The 15,500-nt window shown below is 39.2% G+C and overlaps 1 long non-coding RNA gene across 1 annotated transcript; it reads right to left on the reverse strand.

The window, feature by feature from the left end:
* Positions 1–1,695: 1,695 nt before the first annotated feature.
* LOC133268219 (uncharacterized) lies at positions 1,696–9,266 on the reverse strand. The gene is made up of 3 exons (XR_009743006.1): positions 8,954–9,266; positions 8,752–8,857; positions 1,696–1,838 (listed from the first exon to the last, which is right to left on the reverse strand). It is a non-coding gene; the product is annotated as an uncharacterized LOC133268219 (long non-coding RNA).
* Positions 9,267–15,500: the final 6,234 nt, after the last annotated feature.

A 15,500-nucleotide genomic window follows, 5' to 3' on the forward strand; every position in this document is an offset into this window, starting at 1 on the left:
AGGAAGCATTGGTACTTTCACAAAAGTCCTGGTACAAAGGAATATAAATAGAGTGAATGCAATAGGCAACCAAGTATGAGTGCCTGAGTGTTCTGATGAGCTCTAAAAGTAGAATATGATCTCTACAGTGGTACTTTTCAAGCTGAGGACCCAACATTCATCGCATGAATGCTGTGTATTTTGCTTCAACTAGCTCTTTTCTGGTCTTGTGGACTGAATGCCCAGTAGGAGCTGATGTACAGTAGGTGTATTCCCAGTGCATCTAGTTCTAGTCTAGTTTGTGGAACCTGGGAAGGCCCTGCAATGTGAGGCAAAATGTAGTGAATGGGGATGACGAGGAAGCAAAATGAGTTCCGGATTTGAAATAAGATGCTGATGTAGACATACCCTCTGACATTCTGTAATGCTGGTAGTAGCTCTAAGTGGTATAACATTTAGGCAGTTGCCACTGAAGTCAACAGGGTTTTACTTGTATTGATGTTTCTGAGAAAGGGGATCAGATGTTAGATTTTGTCAAAAAAGCAGAGTCAGGCTTAAGTCTGTGTAAATTTACATGTCAACACATGTGGCTCTGATTGCCAAATTGGAGTCTAAATGTGCAGCCACCAGATGTAATTCAAACCATATTAAATAGATCTGTAAAATAAATAGAGTCACACGTTTCATCCAGAGATGAATTTAAGCAGTTGCATCACTTGGTGTGGGAAGTGCTTATAGCTTTAAAATAATCACAACAATAATATGTGAACAGAATCCAAGTGTGCTATTTTGCTTATTGTGAGCTGTATAATTCGGCACACAATTATCACAGCATTGCTTGCTGCTACAGGCTCTGCTTAGTAATGGATAATGATGTAGACATAGCCTGGCCCAGGGAGCTTGCAGTTGAAGTGATAATCCTAAACATAATTATATATATACCTAACTTCACATGTGAAGCCTGTCCAATTGAAGTCAGTGGGGCACAAAGGTGCGCACAGTTGATCAAGCATGTGAGTAGTGATTTCCCAGAACAGGACTTAAATCTTCATGCTCCAAAGGTTAATTATAATATTCCTTGAATGTCTGTATATGAGGTTTTTCGCTTTTTATTTGGTTTTATTTTATTTTAGTGGCTTGCTTATGGTGGTTTCTGCAGAACTAGCACAAGTTTAAGAAGGGATTTAGAGTCTTGCTCCTGACCCGTATAACGCCAAACGTATCTACTCCGCCACCCCGTTTCCTTCTGCAGTCTTAGATTACTCAGGTTGTCCTGCTGTGTGTATGAGAAATTCTGCCCAGCATCAGATCATGCACCAGGAGTTACCTGCAACAGTTTTATTTCTAGGACTTGCTGCAGCAGTTGCAATCAGTGACATGCACCATGGAATGCAGAAGTAAAATAATCTCCAGCTTTCACAGCATGTTCCATTTCTCAGAGTCAGAGTTCAGCATTTGAATGTGCTGATCTCTTGCAGAAAGTCTGACTTAAGCAAAGTCATGTTGTAAAGTCCATTCAAACTCTACTAATAATGTCTTTAAGCCTTTGGAAGTTAAAACCTGCTCCTACTTCCTCTGAAGGCAATGGGAGTCCAGCAATTGAGTTCGGTGAGAACAGGATCAGGCTCTAAGTCACTAAATGACATTTTCCATGGTAATAATTAACAACAGCAGTTTTGAAGCTAAAGAAATTAGTAATTTTATTTGTAATGCAAGTTTCAAAAATTGCTGGTGGATTTAGGAGGAGAATCAAACAATTATCTGAGGTATGTTCAGGGATGACAAGCTCTAAAATCAGGACACATCCAGAGCTGCAGGCTGAGTGAGGTACTGTAGGATGGATTAAGAACTATCAAATGCTGTAAGAGAAAGGTAAGTATTATTGATTGGGGGTGGGCTAGGAAAATAATATGCTAATAAGGTGCATTACACAGATCTTAAAACCTGGCAGATACATTTTTCTAGTGGAATGTTTGTAGTGTGAGGGGTTGCAGAAGATATGTCTGAAAAGAGACCCAAGGGGAAGTTTAGTCAATCTTGGATGCTTTCTAAAAATGTTGTCTTGCCTTGTGGTTAAATAATGAATGCAAATCTCCTTTCATGGATTTAAAGCTCTGATTGCTGACATGGGAAAACCAGAAAGTTGGGGGGGGGGGGGGGGGGGGCATTCTCTTTTGTAAAATAACACCAAATGACATGAAAATCTCTTTGTTCTCGCATATGAATTTATCTTTGTTTTAGGATAAAAGGAACACCAGATGTGACCAAGACTGCATTAGTGGAGGAGAGCTGTGCAGAGCACTGTTTTCATTTGTTAGAGTAGAGGGGAAGGAGGACCTCTCTCGACCTACTAGCCACCCCCCTTCAAATACACCCCAGGATGCCATTGGCCTTCTTGGCCACAAGGGCACAGTGTTGGCTCATGGTCGTCCTGTCGTCCGCTAGGACCCCCAGGTCCCTCTCCCCTACACTGCTCTCTTAACAGGTCGTTCCCCAACCTATACTGGAACCTGGGGTTGTTCCTGCCCAGATGCAGGACTCTACACTTTCCCTTGTTATACTTCATCAAGTTATTCCCTGCCCAACTCTCCAGCCTGTCCAGGTCTCGCTGGATGGCAGCACAGCCTTCTGGCGTGTCAGCCACTCCTCCCAGCTTAGTGTCATCAGCAAACTTGCTGATAGTACACTCAATTCCCTCATCTAAATCGTTGATGAATATATTGAATAATACTGGTCCCAGTACTGACCCTTGAGGCACTCCACTAGTTACAGGCCTCCAACTAGACTCCGCCCCATGGACTACAACTCTCTGGCTTCTCTCCTTCAGCCAGTTCACAGTCCACCTCACTACCTGATCATCCAGACCACACTTCCTCAATTTAGCTGTGAGGATGCTGTGGGAGACTGTGTCAAATGCTTTGCTGAAGTCAAGGTAGACCACATCCACCGCTCTGCCATCATCCATCCACTGTGTTATTTCCTTATAAAAGGCTAAGAGATTGGTCAAACATGATTTCCCCTTGGTGAAGCCATGTTGACTGCCCCTCATAACCCTCTTATCCTTGATATGCCTTAAGATGGTGTCCTGGGTTCAGCAGTAGCAGTCATGTTTTTTCCTTTGTGTTAACTGGTGCAGTGCTGTGTTTTGACTTCTAGTTTGAGAACAGTGTTGGTGAAGCCGATGTTGTCGGTTGTTGCTAAGTGATGTTTACCCTGACCAAGGACTCTGTGAGGCTCATGCTCTGCCAGGGAGGAGGGGAAGCTGTGAGGAAGCAGAGACGGGGCGCCTGACCCGGGCTAGCCGGGGAGGTATTCCATACCACAGCACGTCATGCCCGGGGTGGGGGGTAACTGGGAGTTACCCGGAAGGACAGGAGCTTCCGGGTGGAACTCGTTTTCTTGGCCGGTGGTATCGTATTCTCTTCCCTTGTTATTTTCCCTTATCATTGTTTTAGCTGATAGTAGCGGTGGTGATTTGTTGCTGGACTGTTCTTGTCTCAACCCGTAGGAGTTGCACTCTCTCGATCCTCCTCCCCGTTCCTCCGGGAGCGGGGAAGGGGAGAGCCCCGGTGCAGGGGGGGGGGGAGACGGACACGGACCTTGATTGTTGTCAGCTGGGCACCACTCACTGGGAGTGAGTGAACAAGTTACCTGACTGGGTTTAAACCACGACAGATGGCACCAAGGATAAGGTGTTCCATCACCGTATGTGATACTATACTAAATCATACAGTATTTTTTCCTATTCCTAGGATGGTGGTTTTGCCTTTCCAAGAATGCAGCTTTGTGAGAGATTATGGCCAATCTTTTTGCTGTATTGTTTGTTTCTGCTTTGAAAACAATGGGGGAACCCACAGTATGGCCATAGTAAACTAGAAATGAGGGATCAGCCCTTCTGTGGTTGTTGCCCACATACATAGAGCATATCTGAGACAACTTACTATTTCTTAGGAAATAAATTATCTGCTGCAAGTTACCATCCATCAGCTGGCTGTTAGTAATTGCTTAATATGTTCCCAAAACTGTAGAAATCATAAGATAATTTAGGTGACATCCTCAGTTGATGAAGATGACCTGTTATTCCCAAGTAATCTTGCTCTCCATCAAAAGAGACACTATCTCCCCAAGGCACTTGAAAATGTAATACAATAATACTTTACCTGATTAAACTAAGTAACTGAGTATGAAGTAACTTATATTACACGAGTTAAAAGAGTCTATTAACTGCTCTATTATATTTCAGCCCTCATTAGCAAGATAATTCATCATACTAGAAAACGTGAACTGTGCTTTATGAATTAGTGTAGTAATATTCTGCACCTGATAGTTATTAATTCTACTTCAGTCTGTTTTATCATAACGTTAAACTATTCAATGTTAGATGAGACAAATAGAAGTCCATTTTCATGTTGTTCTGAGGTATAGTATGTAAAATGTTTCAGGATAATAATTAGATATTGGATGCTACTATATTTTCAGAGGCAGAGCTAGTGATTGCTTGAAAATGATATTTAAATGACCCTACTCTGCTTAGAAACCATATAGCCTGAATTGTGCCATCCACTGCTGCTGGATGAAGCTCTACAAGAACATTTCTTTCAATGAGAAATGACACTGTTTTTGTGCTGACAGTCTCTGTGTAATAATAGTGTTAGGTTTTGCCAACAAGCCACAATTGTTGCTAATATGACAGTTTGTTGAATTGTTGAATTTTGAATGTAGAGTAATTGAAAATGTACATTACTGTGGACTTCACTGGGTAAGGCAGGGGAGGGTGGAATTAGAGTTAGCGTCTGGCTCTACTCTTGCTTAAATGCACATGATGCAGTTTTGATTGTGCAAACAATTTTTTAATCCAGTCTTAGAAGGCAGCTATTTACCAGCAGTTAGCAGGAAGATTATGCTGGGGAGATGATACAAAAATATTTATATTGACTTAAATTGAGACAGATTGCTTTAGCTTATTCCACATGCTATTTCTAATAATATTGAATGTTGGTAACAGTTTCCCTCTGAGAAACCCAGAATTCCTTATAAGCATTTTATGAATTTTCTTTTGTAAAACAAACCATGGTATATCAGTGTTGCAAGTACAGGAACACATAGTAAAGTAACTGGTGAGAAGAGAGTCTAGGTTTACTGATCCCCCTCTTTAGCTTCTCTGTTGGGATGCTTTTTCGTTTGGGCTGTGACAGTCAAGGCAAAGTTTGATCTGTAGATACTGCAATATATGTTAAAATAACGTGGCACATTTACTGAGGAGATGCCAAAATTAAGTATGAATGTATCAGAACTTAGTGAGCAAGAGAGGGCTCAATTCTTGCTCTCAGGGACTGGAGGCAAATTCTCTATTGAGTCATACCAGGTTTCATATGGATCTACACTTCGTTTCTACAATGCTGCTCATGGTATATACCAGGAAGCTTGGGAAGGGAAAGAAATGATGTGGTTTTTCATGTCTGTGTGTAACACAAAAAATACACTCGTCTTACATTCTCTGCCAAGCATGGAGGTCCTTCAGGTACTAACCCTCTTCCTCCCAGGTTAGCTAGCACCCACATTTTATTTCTCACACCATTTCTGTATTGTCTAAAGGTTGTTTCTGTGGTGAGATTTGTCTTTTGCTCATCTTTATGCTTGGGACTTTAAGGGAACAACAGCTTAGGATCTTATGCTTGCCCTGTATGCTTGCCAGTTAATTCCCTTATTCCAATGTTTTGGAGAGGCTGGTCAGTCTTTAGAAAAGCATATATGGACAGTCATGCCCAGCTTTAATTCCCTTACTTTCCTGTATCAAGCTTTTAAATGAAATTGAGTGCTAATCTGCTAGTGTTACCAAATAAAGAAGCTTCTCCTTAACTGAACTATTATATGCTATGGTGTCATATGTTCAAAAAGGGGCCATTTATAACTAATATAACAAATATTGTGTCATTTTTTTTCCTTTATATTTTGCAAAATATACTTAAAGAGTTATTTTGCCTACATCATTAAGTATCTCCATCTAAATATGGAGAGGTATCTCAAATTTATTCATGGTTCATGTCACAGAATCTTTTTTTCTTTTAAGAACTTACATTCCTAAACATAAATACAGATCTTTTTGATCTCGGTTGAATTTGGAGTAGCATTTTCTGCTTATGAATACCACATTGTTTAAAGGGTAATCATTTGTACACACTGGAAATAAATAGTTTTTGATTGTATTTTAGATGCTTCTGAGATTAGAGTGTATATCAAAGTCTCCATAAATGATCTGAGCTACAGAGCTGTGAAAAGAATGGATTTTCAATTTTCTGAACAAAATGAACCACCCCAAATTATTTTAGGTCAAGTGAAACATTTTTCGAACCTGAAATGGTTTTCTAACATCTTTTTGGTTATTAATTTTTGTCAGTTTAAAATACTTTGTGTGAAAAACTCTAACAATGCTTTCAAAATCATTGAAACAAAGTGATTCAGAATTGTGTGTTCAGAATTTAATTTTTTCATTTTCTTTCAGTGCTGCCTGGTGAAGAGGTCCAAGTTTGCAGATAGTTCATCAGACCTTTGACTGCATTTCTGGATGAATAAATTATTTATCTGAAAAATTTTAGCCTGACATACTATTGGCAGAAATTCAGCCTGGTGACCAGTGATTTTTCTTTCTTCCAGTCAGGACCCAGGAGTGAAAGGTCGTTATGGCTTTTTTTTTCTGTTTACTGACTCCAGGTAGGTGCTGCTTTAGCTGGTCTAAATCAGCATAGCTCTGGTGGTTTTATACCTGCTGAGGAGCTGTCCCTTCTTGTTCATTACTAATTCTTTAAACTCATTCTGGCTTGATTTTCAGTTAGTTCACCTTGACTTATTGTCCTTCATTATTTTAATATTCATTTATGTATTTGATCACCTGCTGACTCAATCATTTTTGAGCCCTCGTATTTCATTGCAATAACTAATTTCAAACACTAACAATCTTGACTTTTCTAATCATTGTTTACTTTTTTTTTCTCCTTTTTCTTTTGGTGTCCTTCATTAATCTTCACTCACCAAAATTTTTTTCTGACATTTCAACTTTTTTCATGATGATGATTATTAATTTACATTTTGCTTATTTAAACTCATTCAATTTCTTTCCCTTATACAGTGAAAATTGCTGTAGAGTCCATTAAAATCCCTCAGCTAATTCCTGGTGGGTTCTGGTGGTCTGTACGAGTTCTTATTGCGAGAGTAGCATTTCTTGAGGATAAGTAATTCTGATCACCTTTCTTTGTTTTGGAACTGGCAGCATACATGAGCCAGTAGAAAGCAGTTAGAAATTTTGAACTGGAATTTCAAATGGAAAAATAGTTGTTTTCACTGTTTCAGTTGTTTAATGATGTTTTTGCTACTGCAGCTATTCTTCCTCCAAGGACATACTTCGCTGCAAACTTCTGATTTCCACCAGTACAGAGGAAAGATGGGGCAATATTGTTGGTCAAATGGTGCATCAAAGGTATTCCCATGTATAAAGATGGATCTTTGCTTTACACAGTGAATGAATTTCTGTAAGTCAGTGCTCTGAAGAAGAGAAAAACCTGCTACCTCATTTTAGCATTTGATGGTGAATAATTTAGTAATACTGATATTCTTCTAGTTCTGTGAATATTTTATGCTAAGCTTTGTGAAGAATTTGTAACTTCAAGCATAAGATCAGCTTGAAAAAATAGTTTTTGCTTAGGTTTCTCTGAATAAATGCAGTCACTATTTTGTAGCTACACTGTTATTCATCTGGTGCAATACACATCATAGTTATAAGTTAAAAATAAGATTATTACAGTACCCATTTCATGTACTTTACTAAAGAAAATCTTATTAACAGTAGATTGACAGACATTCTTGATAATTTTGGACCCAGTCATTTAATTGCTAGCTATTTCAGTTTATCTGTAGTAAAATCAGTGTGGTGTGAGTGAGAAAAATTGAAGTAAAATCTTATGTAATATTTCACCTGAGATTTTTGTAGCATTTTAACTATGGCACTTACCTTAAACAGCTCCACAACAAAGATCAAACTGGTTTAATTCTGAAGTTATTGTTCCAATTTTCCTTTTGAAAGTGCTGATTGTTGAAACTTCAAATGTATCTGCATCTTATAAATGCCTGAGAACATAAAACCCAGCATGCCTAAAATCTGACTTTGGTGCTTTTATTGGGTAATATTTCGTGCTCTGGGTCTGATTTCTCACTCTGGAGCTCTCCACTGTAAAGCTGAATCAAAATCACAGGTCAAATGCTGCTTTGGGACTAAAAGGGTATGCTGACCCAAGCTTAGAGAAGTGTGTGCAGAGGTGCTAGTCTCTGCCTGTACAAACTAGAGCTAACGCTGGCATTCACCTGCTGGAACAGTGGAATACACTACTTAGCACCAGGTGTACACCATGCTATAGAAAAAATCAGTTCCCCCCACCAAGTATTTTCAGAATGTTTTCTTTTTTGTTTAGAACATTTCTGTTGTGAAATGTTTTGAGATGATGAACTGCTGCTTGAAGTGGGAGGTAGAAAATTCAGGTATGGTTTTGATCTTGGTGGGGGGCCAGGAGTCAGGAGCAACTGCTTCTGGCAGAGGTACTATTCTGATTTTGGTGAGAAATGTGGGCTGTGGGGGTCCTAGCTCATGGTAATAGCTTGTATTCTTGCATGTCAAAACTGCCTGGGTTGCAGTAGTCCCTAAAGCTCAGGCTGGATGTGCCACTGTGGAAGGTAAGGTCTGTTGTCCGGGGGTCTTCTGGCTTGAGCTAGATCTGAACTCACCTGGGAATGCTGTTGTCCAGTAGCCTCAGCCTTTGCCAGATGAGTGGTGGAATCTTCTCTTTCCAGCCAGCAGCCCTGGGCTGCATAGGTGAGCAGCCATCTGAGCCTGCACAGTGAGGAATAAGGGTTCAGTGCCAGCCTAATTTTTGCAGGGGCTGCAGCAACCAAGATTCCCTCTCTCACCCAAATTCCCAAAACATACCAGCAGTTGAGGAGCATATCTTCGATTTGTGAGAGGCAGTAGCTCCCATGTCAAGCCACTCTGCTGTGCTTTTAGAAACCTGCAGAGACTAGTGGCTCTCCCAGGTAGCTGCAGGCACTGAAGCTACAGCTCTCTCTCCCAGAACTGGCAACTTGCCTGTCTTCCAACGCAGCAAGAGACGGGGCAGCATACCACATCCTCCTGAGAACAGCAAGGACCTCTAGAAGCAATGATGAAAACATATCTTTCTAATAAACTGACTGCCATTAGCAATTTTCATTTTGAGGGTCTCTGGTGCTATGTAAAAGCCTGAATTATATTTAAGCATATTTAATAATTGTTAAAAATATCCAAGTATTTTAGTCTGTGCCTGAGTGATGGACTGAAATAAATCCTTGAGCAATAGTAAGTGTGCCATGAGAGTATAGGCCGTTCCCTTTCCTCACATTGAAAAAAGGGCTTATAGTAAGTTTTTTTCAGTAGTAAAATATTTGTTCTCAAAAGCCAGCGCAGAAACCATTCTAATTAGGACATGGCTGTTTTGCAGTTGAAACTGCTACCAGCAATTTTCAAACACCGTTGTGTCATCTCCATGAAGTCCAAAGCCTTATTAAAAAGATTTTCCTCGGTGAGGCAAGAGGTTGAGTGTGATCTTTCTAAAATCCGGCTGAAATGCAAATAAATCCAGGTTCACTAGACTTCAAAGAAGTCATCTGGTACTGCCAGCCCAAAGAGAGTGATTGAAACTTTAAATAATGTTTGAAAGGGCCAAAATGGGAGCACAGAAGTAATTTTGCTTTGCTGATCTGGTAGTAGGAGGGGCTGTTTTAGGGAAGACAAAGCACCACCAATATCAGAACATATGAAGGCCAGATACAGTATCTCTATCTGAGTACCATTTACTCACCTGCAGGAATCCCAATTAACTGGAATTACCACCCCAATTAAGCAGCAGTCCTTGCCATTAAGTATCATTAGGCTTAATTTGGTTCCCTGGGAAATGTCCCGATTAAGCGGATTTCATGATTAAGCACCTGTAATAAATGTTTTAGCTTACATCTAAAATTCTTTTTTATTTCATAGGATCTTACCACTAGCACCCAAAGAGCAACTAATATGCCAACTATTACTTTTGTAATTTTCTTTTATTAATTGCCTTGTATACACTAACTTCTTATCTTGGCTTTGCAAAGTTTTGACAAAGAAATCTTTATATTTTTGCATAGTAATTTTGTTATGCAAATGTATCCCTGTATATCTCACTGCTCTTGCTCTCTGACAGCCTGAATAATACTTTACCAGTATTTCTTAAGAGAGCAGCAAATCTCACATGAACATCAGCCATATTTCAAGGAAGTACCTGATTTGCTGTACTTTGGAGGAAGTTTACTTGGAAAGCCTTAGTTTTCTTCTTGGTGGAAGAATAATATTTCATGACCAGAAACAGGTTTAGAAAACATCTCCAATGCCAGTCTGTTCAAATGACCATGAATTAGGTATTCTTTCTCTAAAAACAGGTGGTAACAGATAAGCTGTGTTACAGGAAAGATCTCTTGCCTGAGTCAGTGGCCTAATTTAGGCTCCACATCATAGATGCAGCAGAAGACAGAAGTACCCAAGACAGATGTAAATAAGGGACAAGATCAATCCAGCCACAGCAATCCCAGTGCTTTGCTGGGGTTAATTTACTTCACAACTCCTGAAATAAAGCCCTCTAGAGGTACTAACAATAGAATGAGAAATGGAGTGAGGAATTGTGGGGTTTAATGCTGCAAATACATGAAGAGCTAATACCAGCTTGTGGTAGCTCATTGAGATGTGTAGTCTACAGACAGAAAAGATGACCAAGATCCTTTGCAGTATAAGCTGACAGCTCCATATAATCATGGTGTCAGATTTGCAAGATTTGCCTTGAATAGCAAGAACAGTGCATTTGCCAAAGAAACTTGGTATCATTGAAAAGCATGTATTTGTGGAGCCCAGAATATGGTTTTTTGGAAACATTTCTGGTTCATTGACCCTCCACTAAATCCAAGGCTGGAATCCAAGAGATTCTCAGCAGGGATTTTGGGCCTTACAGCCAAAAGCAAATTTATGCCGACTTTACAGTGAAAGTCATTAAATGGTCACAAAACCACTTCACTTCTCTAAAGGAACAGTTTAAATTTACTTTTTTTGCTGAATTTAAATTTACACATCAGATAAAAGAAAATATGTGTGTGAAAAATCTGTTAAAAGTAGTCAAAGAGAGAAGCAAGGAAAAGGAAGTGGAATTATTTTTCCAAGAAATCAAACTGTAAAGGAATAGAATGGAACTGAATAAGGGTCTCCTTTAAACAGCTCTCTCTAATGGTAATGCATGACCAAGGAATCTTTATTGCATGTGTGAAAGATCAAGGGGGTTTAATCACAAAATAATGATGGGAACATTCTACATTAATGTGTAGGGTCAGAAGGCACTGAAAAAAATGGGAGTTTCCTTCATGGCATTATGTACAGAGGGTTTAAACATCTTGAGCTTGTGCCATGTACACATTCCTTAAGTGGACAAAAAAACGATGAAGAGGTCTTGTCAGGAAGGGAAACACTTCTAGAAAGAGTTATAAATATAAACCAGTATGGTTTTTGTTCCCAAAATGCAATGGAAAACATACCAAAAAGAATAGAAACTGTTTAAAAGTTTTCTATCCTGGCTCGCTATCCCCTCATTTTCCTCCAATCCAGGTATTCAGCAGCAGAAATAATGTGATAAATTTTGGCACTTTCCTATCCGTAATCCTGCAGTTGCACTGGTCAGAGAAAAAATATTCAGATTTATAAATTGCTTAAAGTAGGTTTTTCTTTTGATGTGTGAACTCCTGTAAATGTTAATGCTAGGTCTGGGCTTCAAAGGAGAAAGTACCCCTTGCTGTACTGTAGAGTTAAGACAGAAGAATATTTAGGAAATGTAAAAACCCATCTGGCTTGGCACTCCTGCTATTTATTTGTTTTTGGAGCTGTGAAGAAAAGAGATAATTAGATCTCTCCCATCTATATAATTTTACATAGTTTTTCTGCATACTGAAATACAGATTAGTCAAATTCTTTGTGTTTTCTTCCTTGGTTGCCTTAGTTTCTGTGTCAACTTTCCCCTCCTCCCCCCTACTTATATGTAAAATAAAATAGGTCAATACTTCTCCAGCTGGGTTGTTTACACTGCTCATGTAACCGAATTGAGAGATGGATCACTGACCAAAAGGCTACCTGCACTGTGTGCTTGGAGTATGCCAACGTAAAATTTAAAAAGAAATAACTGTAAAGATTGGTACTGGGCCTAGGTACTATGAGTAAGCAGGTACCTGCTTCCAAAGAGGAATTTTATGATCTTTTCTAAAAAAAAAAGTGGTTTTTCATAGTGTTTATCCTGAGCAACTTCAAGCTATATGAGTGATTTTTTTAACAGTTCCAGAGATGGTACTTCAGCTATGACTGCAGATGTGTATAGATGCTTCCTACTGACTGAATTGCTTCAAATGAATAAAATTCTCAGGAAAATTAAAGGTGAGGCTTTTGAAATAATTTCCTTAGCTGAGGCCTGTATCTTCCACAGTCATGAGAGGTGTTCTGTCTGCATGGGGAAATGCACAGGCATTTTCCTCTAACTTGGACATTACCCTCTTTTAGAAGCAGTGCTATAAAGCTGTCTAGACTCACTGAAAATAACCAGTAAAATAGCTTGCCTGGAATGAGTCAGTATTTTGGCCAGCATGCTAAGTAATATTCTAATATTTCCAGTAAAATAGCCAATGAAGGACTTCATATATCCTAAAGAGCTCTACTAAACAGAAAATTCTTCAGATTTCTGCCTTCAGTTATAAAGTCAGGCTGATTTCTGAGACCTCTGTATGCATCGCCCATGAGAATTTGCATGTTTGCCATCAATCAAGAGCGTGTGAAAAAAAATATTTTACTTGTAAATGGAAGACTTAGTGATCAAGAGAACCGTATCAGATTAGAAATTTTTTTTTTTTGCTAAATGTTATGTATTGGACTCTTCATGTCCTATTTTATTCTTATTGTTTGCTATAATATTTTAATAATAGCATGAACAACATGATGTTCAAATGCTTGCATGTGTCTTCCCCCCTACTGATGAACTGACCTCAGTCGTTTGAATCCTGAAAAAGAGGCCCCTTTATTATTAGTTTTGTTCTTTCACATGGTCAGAAATCCTCCTGAGGAGAGAGCTGGTATCTGTAGAAAGCATCTGACTTCTAAACAGATTGCAGGTTAAAGGAGTTGCTTGGACAATAAAAATAAGTAGTCATTTATTATATGCAAATATAACAAGTTGGCACAAAACCCATAACTTCAGTCAAGTAGAAAATAATGCTATAACAGATACGTTTTTTGAAGTTGCTGTTTAGCTTCATATAAGGATAGAAAATCTCCTGTAGCTCAGATGGGCTTATTTGAAACCAAAGCTTTTGATGTTATAATGTGCAGTCTAAATTCATTAATCCCTCTGTTCAAAAAAAAAAAAAAGTGTCTCTTAAATGAGTAATAAACATAATAATGAAAATAACTGGCAGGAGAACATGAGTTACATCACACTTAGTGTTCCAGCTAAAGATGAAAATTAACTTTGGAAACACAGGTTACGCTAAATGAATTTAATTTGTGTTTTGATACAGAATGTTTAAACATGTTGTTATTTCTGGCACCAGGGCTGATAGCTATTAAATGAGAACATCTAAGAACATCAAAGGAACTGGACCTTTTATACTCTTCAGCACCCCCTTGGAGATGTTTATCTGGGCTGTTATCTGGATCCCATACAAGCATCGAACAATGTGCCAGTCTCACCAAGTTACTCTCTTTTCCCAAAAGTTCTGACGCATGCATTTCCTGCACAAATGTTCCATATTTTAGAGTTCACTACAAGTGCACAAATAGAAGTAGTTTGTACTAACAGACTTGACTGTAGATACTCAAAGTTTTTCTTCTATAAAGCATTTGAAATAGAAAAGAAAACTTCCTTCTGTTTGACTCAAACTAGGTTTCCAGATGTCAGGGTCAGAGGTTGGAGATAAAAGTATCAGGTTTTGGCCTACTCTAACTAGACTCCAGGCCCAAATGTGTGAGATCTTCCCTAGAGGGGGTTCCTTTTGTACTGGTTCATTTTTCTTCTTTAGCTTCTCCCAGTAAGAGGTCCCATTCCATGCTGCTGAATTATGATACTTCATCTCAATCGTTAAGACACTTAAAACTTGTATTTACTATTTAACACTTGGCTGCAAATCAAATCTTTTAAATATCTCTTTTTAAAACTTTTCCACTTTTGAAGGCTGTTAATTCTTTTCTTCCTGGGGCTTTGGTGACTGTGTGCGGGTCCTGTCGGCTGACATTACAAGACTCCTGCTCCAACTTTGCCAACAGTGTGCAGTAAAACAAGAGGCCTTAAAACTGACACAGAGCCTCAGAAGATGTATAAAGGCTACAGGATATTAGCCCTGCTCTCCTCTTGGCATGTTCACTGGCTTTTTGGTTTGTTTATGTTTTTCAGCAGCTGAAACTCTTCAACTTACCTGAGGTTAAAAACACACTCTGGTGCGCAAATGAACAGAGGGGCCTGGAAAGGGAGTCAGATATTTATTAGTGTAAATATTGGGGTTTAATACAATAAAATGAAGATTGTGAGAACTTATTGTAGGTATTAAGGTTCAAGTCTAACCCATTTCTGGTCACAGGGTGAGTACTTTGGCTAAAACCTCATGGCTTACATGTGTGAAAAAAGCACCCTTCTGGTCACAGAGATTGTGGACCCAAGAGACCCTGGAGGCATTCCTCCTGCGCTCCTTCTCCATGGGGAAAGATGTACCATTTGGTTACTGATTCTGACTTCTCCAGTCATTCTCTTCCTCTCTGCTTCCCTAGACATCTGCGTTCCCATGTGGCACACAAATGTGAATGTTCCCCATGCCTTCCCCAGCAGTGCTCTCCTGTCTTCGCTCGTGGAAGCATGCCAATTCATGCACATTTTTCAAAGAAGGCAGAACAGAATTTAAGAGGTGACCAACACTGTGGCATTCAGCATGTAGTTTGAAGAGACCAGATTCTTAATGGTGGCTTCAGAGCTGTAGTTTTGCTCCCATTACCTCTGTTGAATCACTCCAGTACATGGAGCAGGAAACAAAAGTAGATCCTTCCCAGGTGCTAAAGGAATGACCAATAAAACCACTGAAGACAGTTGAACTGACACTTGTAAATGAATACCTAAGGTAAGGAAGTAAAGTCACATGCTATATTCCAGAGCCATTATTTACATTGGAACAAAGGTTCACCTACAAGTGCCAATTATTTCTACCTTAGGGCAGGATATGAGAAAATGGAGGCAGACAACACCTTTAAGGTTGCCAGGTTCAGTCCCTTGTCAATATTGGGTTTTCTCCGTGTGTATTGTGTGATGCTTTGTACTGTCTGGTTTTAAACCATTCAGACAGTAGGCACTTGACTATTTCCCTTGGATGGTAATGTTACAGCAGTCTGAAGTGTGCTTATTTTTCTA

The sequence above is a fragment of the Pezoporus flaviventris genome, unplaced genomic scaffold, assembly GCF_033815535.1.
Source record: "Pezoporus flaviventris isolate CSIRO_AGI_PZ_B2104156 unplaced genomic scaffold, CSIRO_AGI_Pfla_v1 ptg000013l, whole genome shotgun sequence".
Lineage (NCBI taxonomy): Eukaryota > Metazoa > Chordata > Aves > Psittaciformes > Psittacidae > Pezoporus > Pezoporus flaviventris.